Source organism: Gavialis gangeticus, unplaced genomic scaffold (assembly GCF_001723915.1).
Source record: "Gavialis gangeticus isolate Ggan-Ray unplaced genomic scaffold, GavGan_comp1, whole genome shotgun sequence".
Lineage (NCBI taxonomy): Eukaryota > Metazoa > Chordata > Crocodylia > Gavialidae > Gavialis > Gavialis gangeticus.
In genome coordinates, this window is record NW_017729029.1 from 8,141,028 (window position 1) to 8,151,531 (window position 10,504).

General features: G+C 48.0%; 1 long non-coding RNA gene across 2 annotated transcripts; it reads right to left on the reverse strand.

Annotated features, from left to right (window-relative positions):
- Nucleotides 1-6,960: 6,960 nt before the first annotated feature.
- LOC109300510 lies at nucleotides 6,961-9,753 on the reverse strand. 2 transcript variants are annotated; one of them, XR_002098251.1, is made up of 4 exons: nucleotides 9,669-9,693; nucleotides 9,536-9,566; nucleotides 7,732-7,821; nucleotides 6,961-7,101 (listed from the first exon to the last, which is right to left on the reverse strand). It is a non-coding gene; the product is annotated as an uncharacterized LOC109300510 (long non-coding RNA). The 2 variants fall into 2 exon arrangements; XR_002098252.1 differs by lacking the exon at nucleotides 9,536-9,566 and having other exon boundaries at nucleotides 9,669-9,753.
- Between the last annotated feature and the right edge of the window lie 751 nt (nucleotides 9,754-10,504).

Here is a 10,504-nt window from a genome sequence, read left to right on the forward strand (position 1 = left end):
ACCAGCACAAACCTGGGAGTTGCCAGGCAGTGGCAAGAGGCACATTACAAGAGACTTACCAGGTCCAGAATGTTCTTGGGTCTTGGTAGCAGTAGATGATGTACTGGCCACCTGGGTTTCTTCCTGACCCTCAACCTCCTCTGCTTCATCATTTGTGCTAGTCTGTTGAATGGAGGGGCAAAGTGGCACTAAGTGTATGGTGACTGACAGTTCTTCCTGCCACTCATGGTCATCAAGGAGAGGTCTGCATACAGCTGAGACATGCTTGTGGTTTCACCCTCAGGAGGGGCTGCTGCCACCACCTCCTCCGCCTCCTGCCCAACCCTGGTGCTGAAAGTCTCCATACCCAGTTTGTCACCCACATCCTTGGAGAGAATGATGGGCAGCTTGTCATAGAAGGGAGCAATTGTGTGACCTGCTGCAGAATGAGAGTTCGCATCTTTAGCTTAGTAAAATGCAGATCTCAGGGACTTGATCTTGCACTGCACCTAGGTCCAGTCACAATTGTGCCCTTGCGTCTGCATGCCTTTCACTATCTCAACATAAACAGGCTTATTCCTCCTACTTTCCAGCCTGTCTATTATCCTTTGCTCTGACCAAATGTCTATTAAGTCCTCCAGTTCTTCCCAGGTTCAGTTGAGTCCGCAAGTGTTGGAGGTATCAGCTTCCTGGGACATCAGCTTCATACTGCGGGCCTTGGCTTTCTGAGACATGGTGAAGACATGTGGTCAACAGTACAACCGATTCATGAGAGTGGGCTGGCAAAATTTGGGAGGGTGCCTGTATACTCAGGCTGTGCCTGCATGAGTGTCTTGGAAAATTCCAAGGGTTATGGAGTCATTACTGCCAAAACACCCAAAGGTGATGAAGCACCCGGTTTACCAACAAAGACCTGGTGATGGGGTTGAGCATGGGGTAAATGAGACCATTGTACTTTGGGATGGCTGTTCAGTGGCCCAGAATGTTGCAAAAATTGATACCTACCTGCCTGCTTGTGCAAAATAAGTTTGTTGCAGAAGCACAGCCTGTTTTCCCTGAAGTGGCAAAAGTTTTGAGTAGCCTACATTACCAGGAGAGGAGTAGGCAAAATATTTTTGTTTGCAAGCTTGATTAGATCAGAGCACCATCAGATCAGTGGTTGCTAAGCTCAGGATGAAAGGATATGTAAAAGCCCCAATGCCCCAGGGTGAAGTGTTGAAAAAACAGCTACACCAAGCTCCAGACCACAGAACACCCTACAGTCCCTGCCCTCCACTTGGTGCAGATGGGTGAGAAGCCGCTGCTGATGGAAAGGAACAAAATGGAGAATGAGGATGAAATGCCTGACAGTGGAGAACAATCCAGTGAAGAATCCTTTGACATGGAGAAAATGGAGGACATGGGTGAGCAGGAGGAATAGGAGGAGGCAGTACTGCTTCTGCAACTGCTGTCATGCGAGTGCAGGGACAGGCATGGGCAGACCTAAAATTTTGAAAAGGGGGATGCAGATGGTGAGGTGCATCATCACATATAAAACAACACACATTTTTCTCCAGTTAAAAATAAACTTGAAGCTTTATTGTATGCTAGGGGCCTAGGACTGTATTATTCAGTTTAATATTGAAGCAAAAATGTATGCAACTTCATCAGAATGAGTTACCAATCTGCAGGGCTATGAAATAGGAGTTTTATCACCAGGAGCAGCAAACAGACAGCAAAACTGCAGAACAAAGGATAGCTTGATTGGTGGAACATCAAGACCATGAAAAAGAAGAGAGGGCCCCTCACACCTGTGGAATGAACAGTTAAGATTACAATGAACCACTGAAGCCGAATGACTCCTTCAGTACTGACTGACTAGACATGCTGCTGCCACTGCCAGGCACTTGGTTTTAAACTTTGGGTGGAGCAGGAATCAAAGTGGGGTGCAAGTGTCCCACTGCACCCCGCTCCCCGCTCCCCCTGCGGCCCCACCTCAATCTATCCCTGGGGCCAGGAAGGGGATGGAAAGGAGGAATTAAAGATGGGAGATGTGACTGGAGTTGCCCTGGGCTGACATGATGTCTCACTACAATAATCTCCCTACAGGGTGCTTGAATGACTGCCATGGGTATGGGCAGAATGAAGGCTGAAAAATAAAGCAGGTCCTGTTAGCCTCCATTCTCTGGAGGTTCAAGTTGCCTGTCCTCATTCCCAGTCTCCTGATCAGAACCCTCCCTGACCTTTGAATTGTGACTAAGTAAAGGGCAAAGTTTGAATTGCTCCTAAGTAATGCCAGGAATTTCAATTACTCAATTTCTCACTTATAGCACCACCAGCACAGCTGAGTCTCATAAACCCTAGTGTTGTGCCAGAGTCCAAGGATGTTTGCTGAGACCCAAAGACCTGTTTTGTCTTGTTTTTTCCCCCTCATAAGTATGACATTCTGTGCTTTGAGGAAAAGGAAACTTTGTCACTGATACTATCTCGTGTGAGGTTTTTCCCTACCCAGTAAGCACACAGTTATTTTTTCCTCAAACCAGGAGCTTATCACTCAACACCATGGCAAGTGGGACCAGAATACAAGGAGTTCTAAGTTTCAGTCCTAGCAGTGACAATGACCCTACCGGTAGCTCCTTTCACTTCTCCCTGCTTCCCTTTCTGCTTCTGTAAAGCAGGGATGGCAATCCTTCACCATCTAACAATTTGCTCAGACAAGCAAATTAATCTCTGGACAGTGCTTGGACAGCATCAGTCAAAACACTTTAGGTCAATTCAAAGAGTGACCATTAGATCATCTGGTCTGACCTCCTGCACTGATGCTGCAGGTTTGCTACATTTGAATGGCAACAAAATCCCCCAGATGTAAAAGTTGTCTAGATTGATTCTATCCATCATTTGATCTTGATACAATTGTTCTGTCTCTCTGTACCCTGGAGACCTGGACAGAACTGGGATCTACAGTTCACACAGTTGTTTTACAGGGGCTTTGTGAATCCTGTTTGTGAGTAGCAGTATCAACAAGTGCTCAGCATAATTTTCCTTAAAAATCAAGAGTTTGTTTTATCTCTGATTTCAGAACTTAGTGGAGCTCATATGAGGGAGGCCCCAAGCTCTTCTTCAAGAACAAGGAGGAAAAACTTACTTGTCCTTTGGTGTGAAAATGGAGATCTTCCTGGAAATACAGGACTCTAAGAGTTGGAGCTTTAACAAAGACACCAAATAAGACTCACCACAAGGTCACAAGCACTGGCAACACTGGAGCTCTGCTGTGCAGCCCCTAGGTGTAAGTGAAGATCCAAGCCATAGTATAAAAATATTTTTAATTTGGTTACTTCTGCAAACTGGCCTTCTGTTATCAATTGCAGTGGCTGGATAGGTCTAGGCTGTGCCAGAAGGGAAATGCACAGGGAACAGGTCCAGATTTCAGTAACAACATGGAAAGTTTTAATGAGGTGTAACACAATAGGTACAACCTGTATGTTCCCAGAGGATGGGAACAATGTTATTTAAACACCAGACTTTGTTAATATCTAGGAGCACTAATCACACAAAATGCTCAGTGGTGACAGCTTTTTGGGAAAGCATTTGTGAGCACAGCAGCTCTACTGATGAGCAGATTTGAGACTTGCATAGTACAAGATCAGGGAAAAACCTTTCCCTTCATGTTGGGTATGGCTGTGTGACCAAAAGACTAATACCCTTCTGGGATCAGGCCTGGTACAGTACGCATGAATGTGAAACAAACCCTTGTCCATACATGGGTGCCTGTGGGCAGGGGTGGTCTGGTGCAGCAGGAAGGAAGGTGCTCTGTGAGCTCTGATCCAGCAGAGAGAGGATCACTTGCTGCCAGGAGGCTGTCCCATAAAGATGTAGGACCACTGGAGTAGGTCAGCTGGAGAAGTTTGAGCCTAGTTAAAGACATGTGCAAGGCGCTGGCACATTAACAGTCCTGTGATGGAGCTGTAACCTTCAAACCCATGTGCTCATGAGCATGTCAGAGCTGGAACTCTGCAGAGTTCTTGCGGATGCGTGTGTTGCATGGATGCCTTAGTCTCAGGGACCTAAAGTCCATGACCTGGGAGTTCCCTTCCAGTCCTATAACAGATGCCTGTCCCTATTACAACTGGCTGTGGACTCAGCCTGGTGGTTCATCCCAATGCCAGAGCAATCCAGTTCCTGAAGTACAATGGTTTGAGCCCTGAGTTACAGTGTTAACTACATGTGTAGCTGCTTTACTGAGAGCCCTGGGAAATCTTCAGTGCAGTGAGGAAATGAGATACTGTGATCATTGTGCCCACAGAAGACAGCAAAGCAAGTAAAACCCTTTTGGACCAGAGGAAAGGCTTCCATCCTCTGAAGCAGGGCTCTCCAACTTCTAAGAAGCGGGGAGGCTGTACTCCCTGCAGGCCGCACACCACATAGACCCCTTCCCCCTTCCCCCTCCTTAAGCTCATTGCTGCCCCATGCAGCTGCATGGGAGCCCCACAGCATGCCCACCTTGGGGCACCGTCTACACTACTGCACCACATGGCCACAGCCTCATCCTCAGCTCCCTGGTCTTTGCTGAACTGCTCTGCCCCTGGGGTGGGGGAAGGAAGTGTAAGCTGGAGGGAGAGAGGCTGCCAGTTAGACAAACCTGCTCTGAAGCTTTCCTCTATCTGGGCCTGACTGTCTTTGTGAGCTGTGAGAACAACTTCCAGGCCCTGATAAGACTGTCAGCCTGCCTGCTCGGCCAATATTAACTATTTCAAAAGCAACTCTCTTCTGCTGGGCACCTGGGTTGATGCATGTCTCCCAAACCAGCCAGGGGGTTGTCCTGGTGCTGTGATGATCTAAAATCACTGGGGATCTTCCTCAGCCCACCACTATACTCAGCCTAGAATTGGGAAGGCCCTGCTGAGGGGGTCAATGCACAGCTACAACAGTGGCACTGGCACCTTCCCAGTCTCTTTTACTGTGGCTGAGTCCTGATTTTTTTATTAAAGACTTTGTGGCTGCTGTCTTGTGGCACAGTGCTGTTTTGCAGGCCCCCCCCCCCTTCCCCCTGCTTGAGAAACTCATTGTAGACTCTTCTTACAAACTCCCCATCACTAAGAGGACTAGCGAATTTCAGTGGTGCCTGCTGCTCGGGCCTTGCCCACTGGTGCCTCTGTCTGGTACATGGCCTTGGTAGGGATGACAGCCTGCCCCTTTTGCAAGGAGATGTAGAAGACCCTCTACTGTGTCTTCCTGGACTGCCCCCAGCTGTGGCCATGTTTTGCTGCCTTCAGTGCCCTTTTTGGCACTCTTGTCTTGGGCTTTGGTGAGATGGCATACATCTATTCAATCCCGTGCCAGACAGTGGGAGTAAGCTGCCTGCCCAGCTTCCTCTTGGGCCAGTCTAAGATGGTGATGCAGAAGAGCTACCAAAACAGGCTGACCAGGTCTCCTTCTGATGATGTCCTCCATTTATTTCAGCTCCTCAGTCAGATGTGTCTGGTTTCTGAGTTCGGGAACTTTGCCCTAAAGCCAAGAGGGCCACGGCCCATAGCCCAGGAGGCGCAAAACTAGGGTCAGACACGCAGAATCCGAGAGGGCTGGAGCTCACGAGCCAAGCCCGGGTGCAGTGGGCCTAGGCTGAGAGTTCCCAGCTAGAAAGAGGAGGCAGAAGCCTGGGAAGGCTAATACCCCAACAAGTGCTTAGAGGCCTGAGTAGGGCAGATTGTGTATTGGGGCAAGGTGACTCCTGAGAATGATAGCTGATAATATCTGCAGGCATGGGTGTGACTATGGGGGTGGCTGGACCTCACAATTATTGCCCCTAGGGCCCCTGAGGCCATAAAAGGTAAGGCCCAGCCCAGAGCACTCAGGACAGAGAAGCCTGGAGGGCAGCACACCAGGCAAAGACACCTAGGAAGAGGCAACCCAGTCTCTGTCAACAGCCTCCCTAATTAAGCAAAAACATTAACGATCAAGTCATTGCCCTAAATCAGGGGTGTTCAACCCCTGGTCTGCAGGCCAGATCTGGCTCATGGCACTGTGTCAGCTGGCATGCGGGGTTCCCCACAAGTCTGTAAATTTGGCAGTGGAGGTACAGTACCAGCACTCCCTTGATACCAAGTCTCTGGACCCATGGGCATTCCTGGGCCCTGCATGCTGGATCTGGCAACTGATCCAAGTGCAGGGCCAGGTTGGGGTGGGGGGAGGGGAAACCTGCTTTTCTGGAACCAACTTCCAAGAGAGGTGGTGCAGGCTCCTACCCTGGGGGTTTTTAAGAGGAGGTTAGATGAACACCTTGCTGGGGTCGTTTGACCCCAGTACTCTTTCCTGCCATGGCAGGGGGTCAGACTAGATGATCTGCTAAGGTCCCTTCCGACCCTAGAAACTATGAAACTAACTATGAAACTATGAAAGCCAGATAAGTGGGATGAAGGTACAGAACAGAGGGCAAAAAGGCCCAATAGACTTTCGACTTTTTTGACCTTTATTATAAAACCCCCCAACAAGAACCAGTTAAAAGCAACCAGTTAGAAGCACAGTCTTCTTCTTCTGTCCTTATGAATCACACATTCAGAATGACTGCAGCATCTCTTGGTATGGCTCTTTTTCTCTGCTCTTGTTTTCTTTTGCTATGTCCCCTATCACATATACATGCTCTTTCCCCCTGATCTCTCTTGTTGTTCTGCTTTCAAGGTCTGGCTCAGAAGATTTCCAAGGTGTTTTCTGCAGTTGGACCAATCATTCTCCAGATCACTTGACCAATTCACTCTCACTTCTCCAATGACTCCCCACTTATCCTACTTCAGTGTAAAAGGCCAGCTAGTGAACATACAATGAGCTCTAGCTAAAGTGGACTACAAACACCATCCTACCAATTACAGGAAAGAATAGCATCCTTCTCAGACCCAGGGGAATATATTCCAGTCTCAACTTCCCCTGTGGAAAAATGTTTATTTTCTACCTAAGAGGACTTGTAAAGAGCCTAAAGAAGGGTGTATGTGCCTGAAAAGCTTGCAAAGATAAAAGGTATCACCTCTGAACCAACAAGAGTTTTAGAGTTTTGTATTTGTCTTTGTCTCAGAACAACACAGCTACAAAATAGATCCCTGAGGTATGTTTGATGAATGTTGTGCATGTCTTTCTTCATGTGAAACCCCATCCCTGCAAAGAAAGAAAGCAGGACAGAAGATGAAGTCCATCTGACTTATTATTCCTGTGATTAAGTATCCTTTTAGCTCTACAGTCTTCTACCACATACTTCTCTATCCTTTGTGGACAGTATTGAAATATCTAAGGCCTTTGCACCAGAAAGAGCTTTGTAAGCTGAGTCTGTTGTAGCTCTTAAACCATCTGACTGGTGCTTTAATATATCAGGCAAGTGAGGATAAAGCTGCAGGGAAGTTGTCACTGTTCAGAAGCTGCAGGAGAGTCCCACAGCAACACCTCATCTCCTCCAATGCCCATGGTCGCTCTATGTCTGCCTCAAGCCAGAGGAACTTGCCCTGCTGTTTATATATTTATTAATGCAGGGTAGGCAATCTTATCCAGCTGCAGACTGGAACAGATGTGGGTAGGTGGGTGCTAGGACCTGGCCATCACTTGTCCCCTCAGCAGCCCAGAGAGAGCACCCAAAGCAGAAACCCCCTTTCCTCACAGCTTCATGTCTGTAGGCCTTACCAAATGGCTCTGTGGGCTGTATCCAGGGTGTAGGCCATAGGTTTCCACCCTCCGTACTAACAGATTTTGTGAGAAAAGAAGTTCTCCCACACCTGTCACTTGCTTATATAATACCTGTCAGGCACTTCTTGGTTCTGTTCATGGTCCTCCATATACTCGTCATGCCCAGTTGTTAAACTGAGGAAGCCCAGTTTTTGCCTCAGCCTGCAATCAACAGAGTATCATCACTGGTGATATTAGAGAGATGTAGTTTAGCAATTCGCATCCGAACCTATTTGCTTTTCAGGAAGTGAGAAGGTCAGTTTCAAATACCCAAATCATGTAGTTTCACTTCCAAAATGGGAAAGTTGTCTTTCTTGCAGGGCGCTAACAGATGTGCAGCTCCTCACTGCAACTAATGGCACTTTGCAGAAAGCACTGTGAGGTACAGCAACCCCTCCTCTGACCTAACAGATGTTCACTGTTGGGTTGGGGGCTAGGGGCAAGTTCCACTTTTGATCTGATCCAGGAGGAGCTGTGTGTCTGCAGCCTCTCTACCTTAGGTCTAGCCCCCTCCCAGCTCTCGTGCTGTTTGCAGGATGGGAGTGGGGTGAATGGAGGGGGAGGGAGCTTGGGCTGGGTTTGCCCAACCTGTGCTGGAGCAGGGGTGGGTGGATTGGAGTAATGCCATGCCATCACCAGTGCAAGGAGTAATTGACTGGGGGACGGAGGAGAAGAGTTGGGGGGGGGGAGGCTGCTGCCCTCTCCTCCAGCTGCCAGCTGCTCCTGTGTCAGGCTGTGGCATCTGCCCTGGAGGGGAGGTGGTATGGAGGGCAGTGCAGGTGACCTCAGGGGACCAGCAGCAGCTGGACCATGGCGGTGAGGTAGGGCACCTCCCACCCCCATGGGTAGCAGGTGGAAGAGGTGAGGGCAGTGTGTGCCCCCCCCTCCACCCCTGACCTGGTACTTCTTGCACTGCTGATGGCATGGCATTATTCCATGGTGGTGTGGCTGGTGTGGGAGTCCCAGTGGCAGTGGTGGCAGCAGCAGCAGCAATGAGTCTTGCTGCCCCACTCATCCCTCCTGTGCCAGGTCCTGCCCGTTGGGCTATGGAGGCGGTTCCTGCCCAATGCTGGTCTGGCAAAGGTACAGCCCCATGCCCTGCTGTGGGTGCACAAATCTGGAGGAGTACATGCCCCCTCCATTCCCCCAATTCAAAGCCTATCTTGTCGCCTATGATTGGACACCCCACCTGCTCTACACACCCACCCCCTTCTCCACACACTGGGGGACTGGAGCCTGGGGGCTTGGGGCAGCAGGTCAGAAGTGAAGGGCAGTAGAAGAGCTGGGGAGGGGGGTTGGGACGCTGGGGGTCAGGAGTGAGGGGCAATGGCATATCACGGTTGCTCAGTGCCACAAAGCAGTAGGGTAGACAGCTGCAGCTGAACTCACATCGATAAGCAAAGGGAGCAAGAGGAACTCTAATTTTCTATGATAAAAAAACCAAAATCAAATGCCAAATTATTATAGGTATTTAGAATTTATTTTATTATAATAATTGATGCACTGGTAGGTTTCCAAATTGCTTTAAAACTGTAAATATATCAATAAAACATTGTGTTCAACTTATACATATATATATAGTGGTGTTTTATTTTAATTGTGGAAAAAGGTGGATCAGGGCGGTTGGGGGGGTGTTAATCAGAGAATTTTGGATTTTTAAACAGAAAACCAGGATCCCTGCTTATAAGTAACTAATATTTACACAACACTAATGATCCACACAAGATATGCTTGTAAGAATACAATCGTATTGATGGTACCATAGTAATTCAGAAGGTAAAATGAAACAGCCACAAAATAGAGCAACCCAAAATCTCTAAATATTCTTTCTCTTTCTCTCTTTCTCTAGAAGAAAGAGACCCACAAAGCCACATACCATTCTGTGAATTCGTGTATCCAATTTATTCCTATAAAAACAGAGAAAGAAGTCACAACTGAGAATTTGGATTCTTCTTACTTTGCATGTTATACAGGAAGAGTCATTCTGCACTCCTGAATGTCTGGCTTACCTGCTTGCATTGTAGAAACGCCTCTGCTCTGCTGGTCTCTGTACAGCCTCTGCACTCTGATTGTCAAGGCAAATAGTTATGTTGGGGCTGAAAGTCAAGCTCCACCCTGTTGGTGTCCAATTTCCTCCTATAACTTTCCTTGCAGTGCTGCACTGAGACCTGCTGTTTGATTCCTTTAAAGCTGAGTGAGAGGGTTTTACTATGTGGGAGCAAACCCCTTTTAATTTTTGTCATCTTGAACTAAACTGCCATGGCAGAAGTGGTGTCATGTTATTTCTCATATCCTGTCTTTATTGGAGTTCTCCACAGGTGTTTGCTCTAGCTGGTACATAGCAGTGGGGCACCTCTCCCAACTATACCATTGGTCCAATAAAAGATATTACCCACAAAAATCCTTCTCACTTAACTGGTGTTCATTTTAAGGTGTTACAAACAGACTGTTGGAAGGTATGAGAAAATCTGCTATGTGTAATATGTTCTATAAATGTGCCAGCACAAAGGGGCAGGTATGGTCACCTGATGAACTGTGCGAGGGAAACACAAAGAATACTCACTTCCCCGCCTTATATTTCCCACTCTAACAGGAAGCTAGGAGGCTTCTGTTATTTTTAAGAGGAAACTATTGCTGACTAAGCTGGATAAGGGAGGACTGGCAGCTTGAAAGCAAGCTAGCTGCTAATGAACTTGTTTCATGCAAAGAATACATAATGCTAGATCCAGCTAGAGGTCCTGGGAAGGTAACATGCAGGGAGGGGAGACAAAGCAGCAAACTCTACTAAGGCAGACAGGCAGACAGGAGCAAAGGGCCGCAGGCTGCTGAGCTAAGTGCTCCTAGG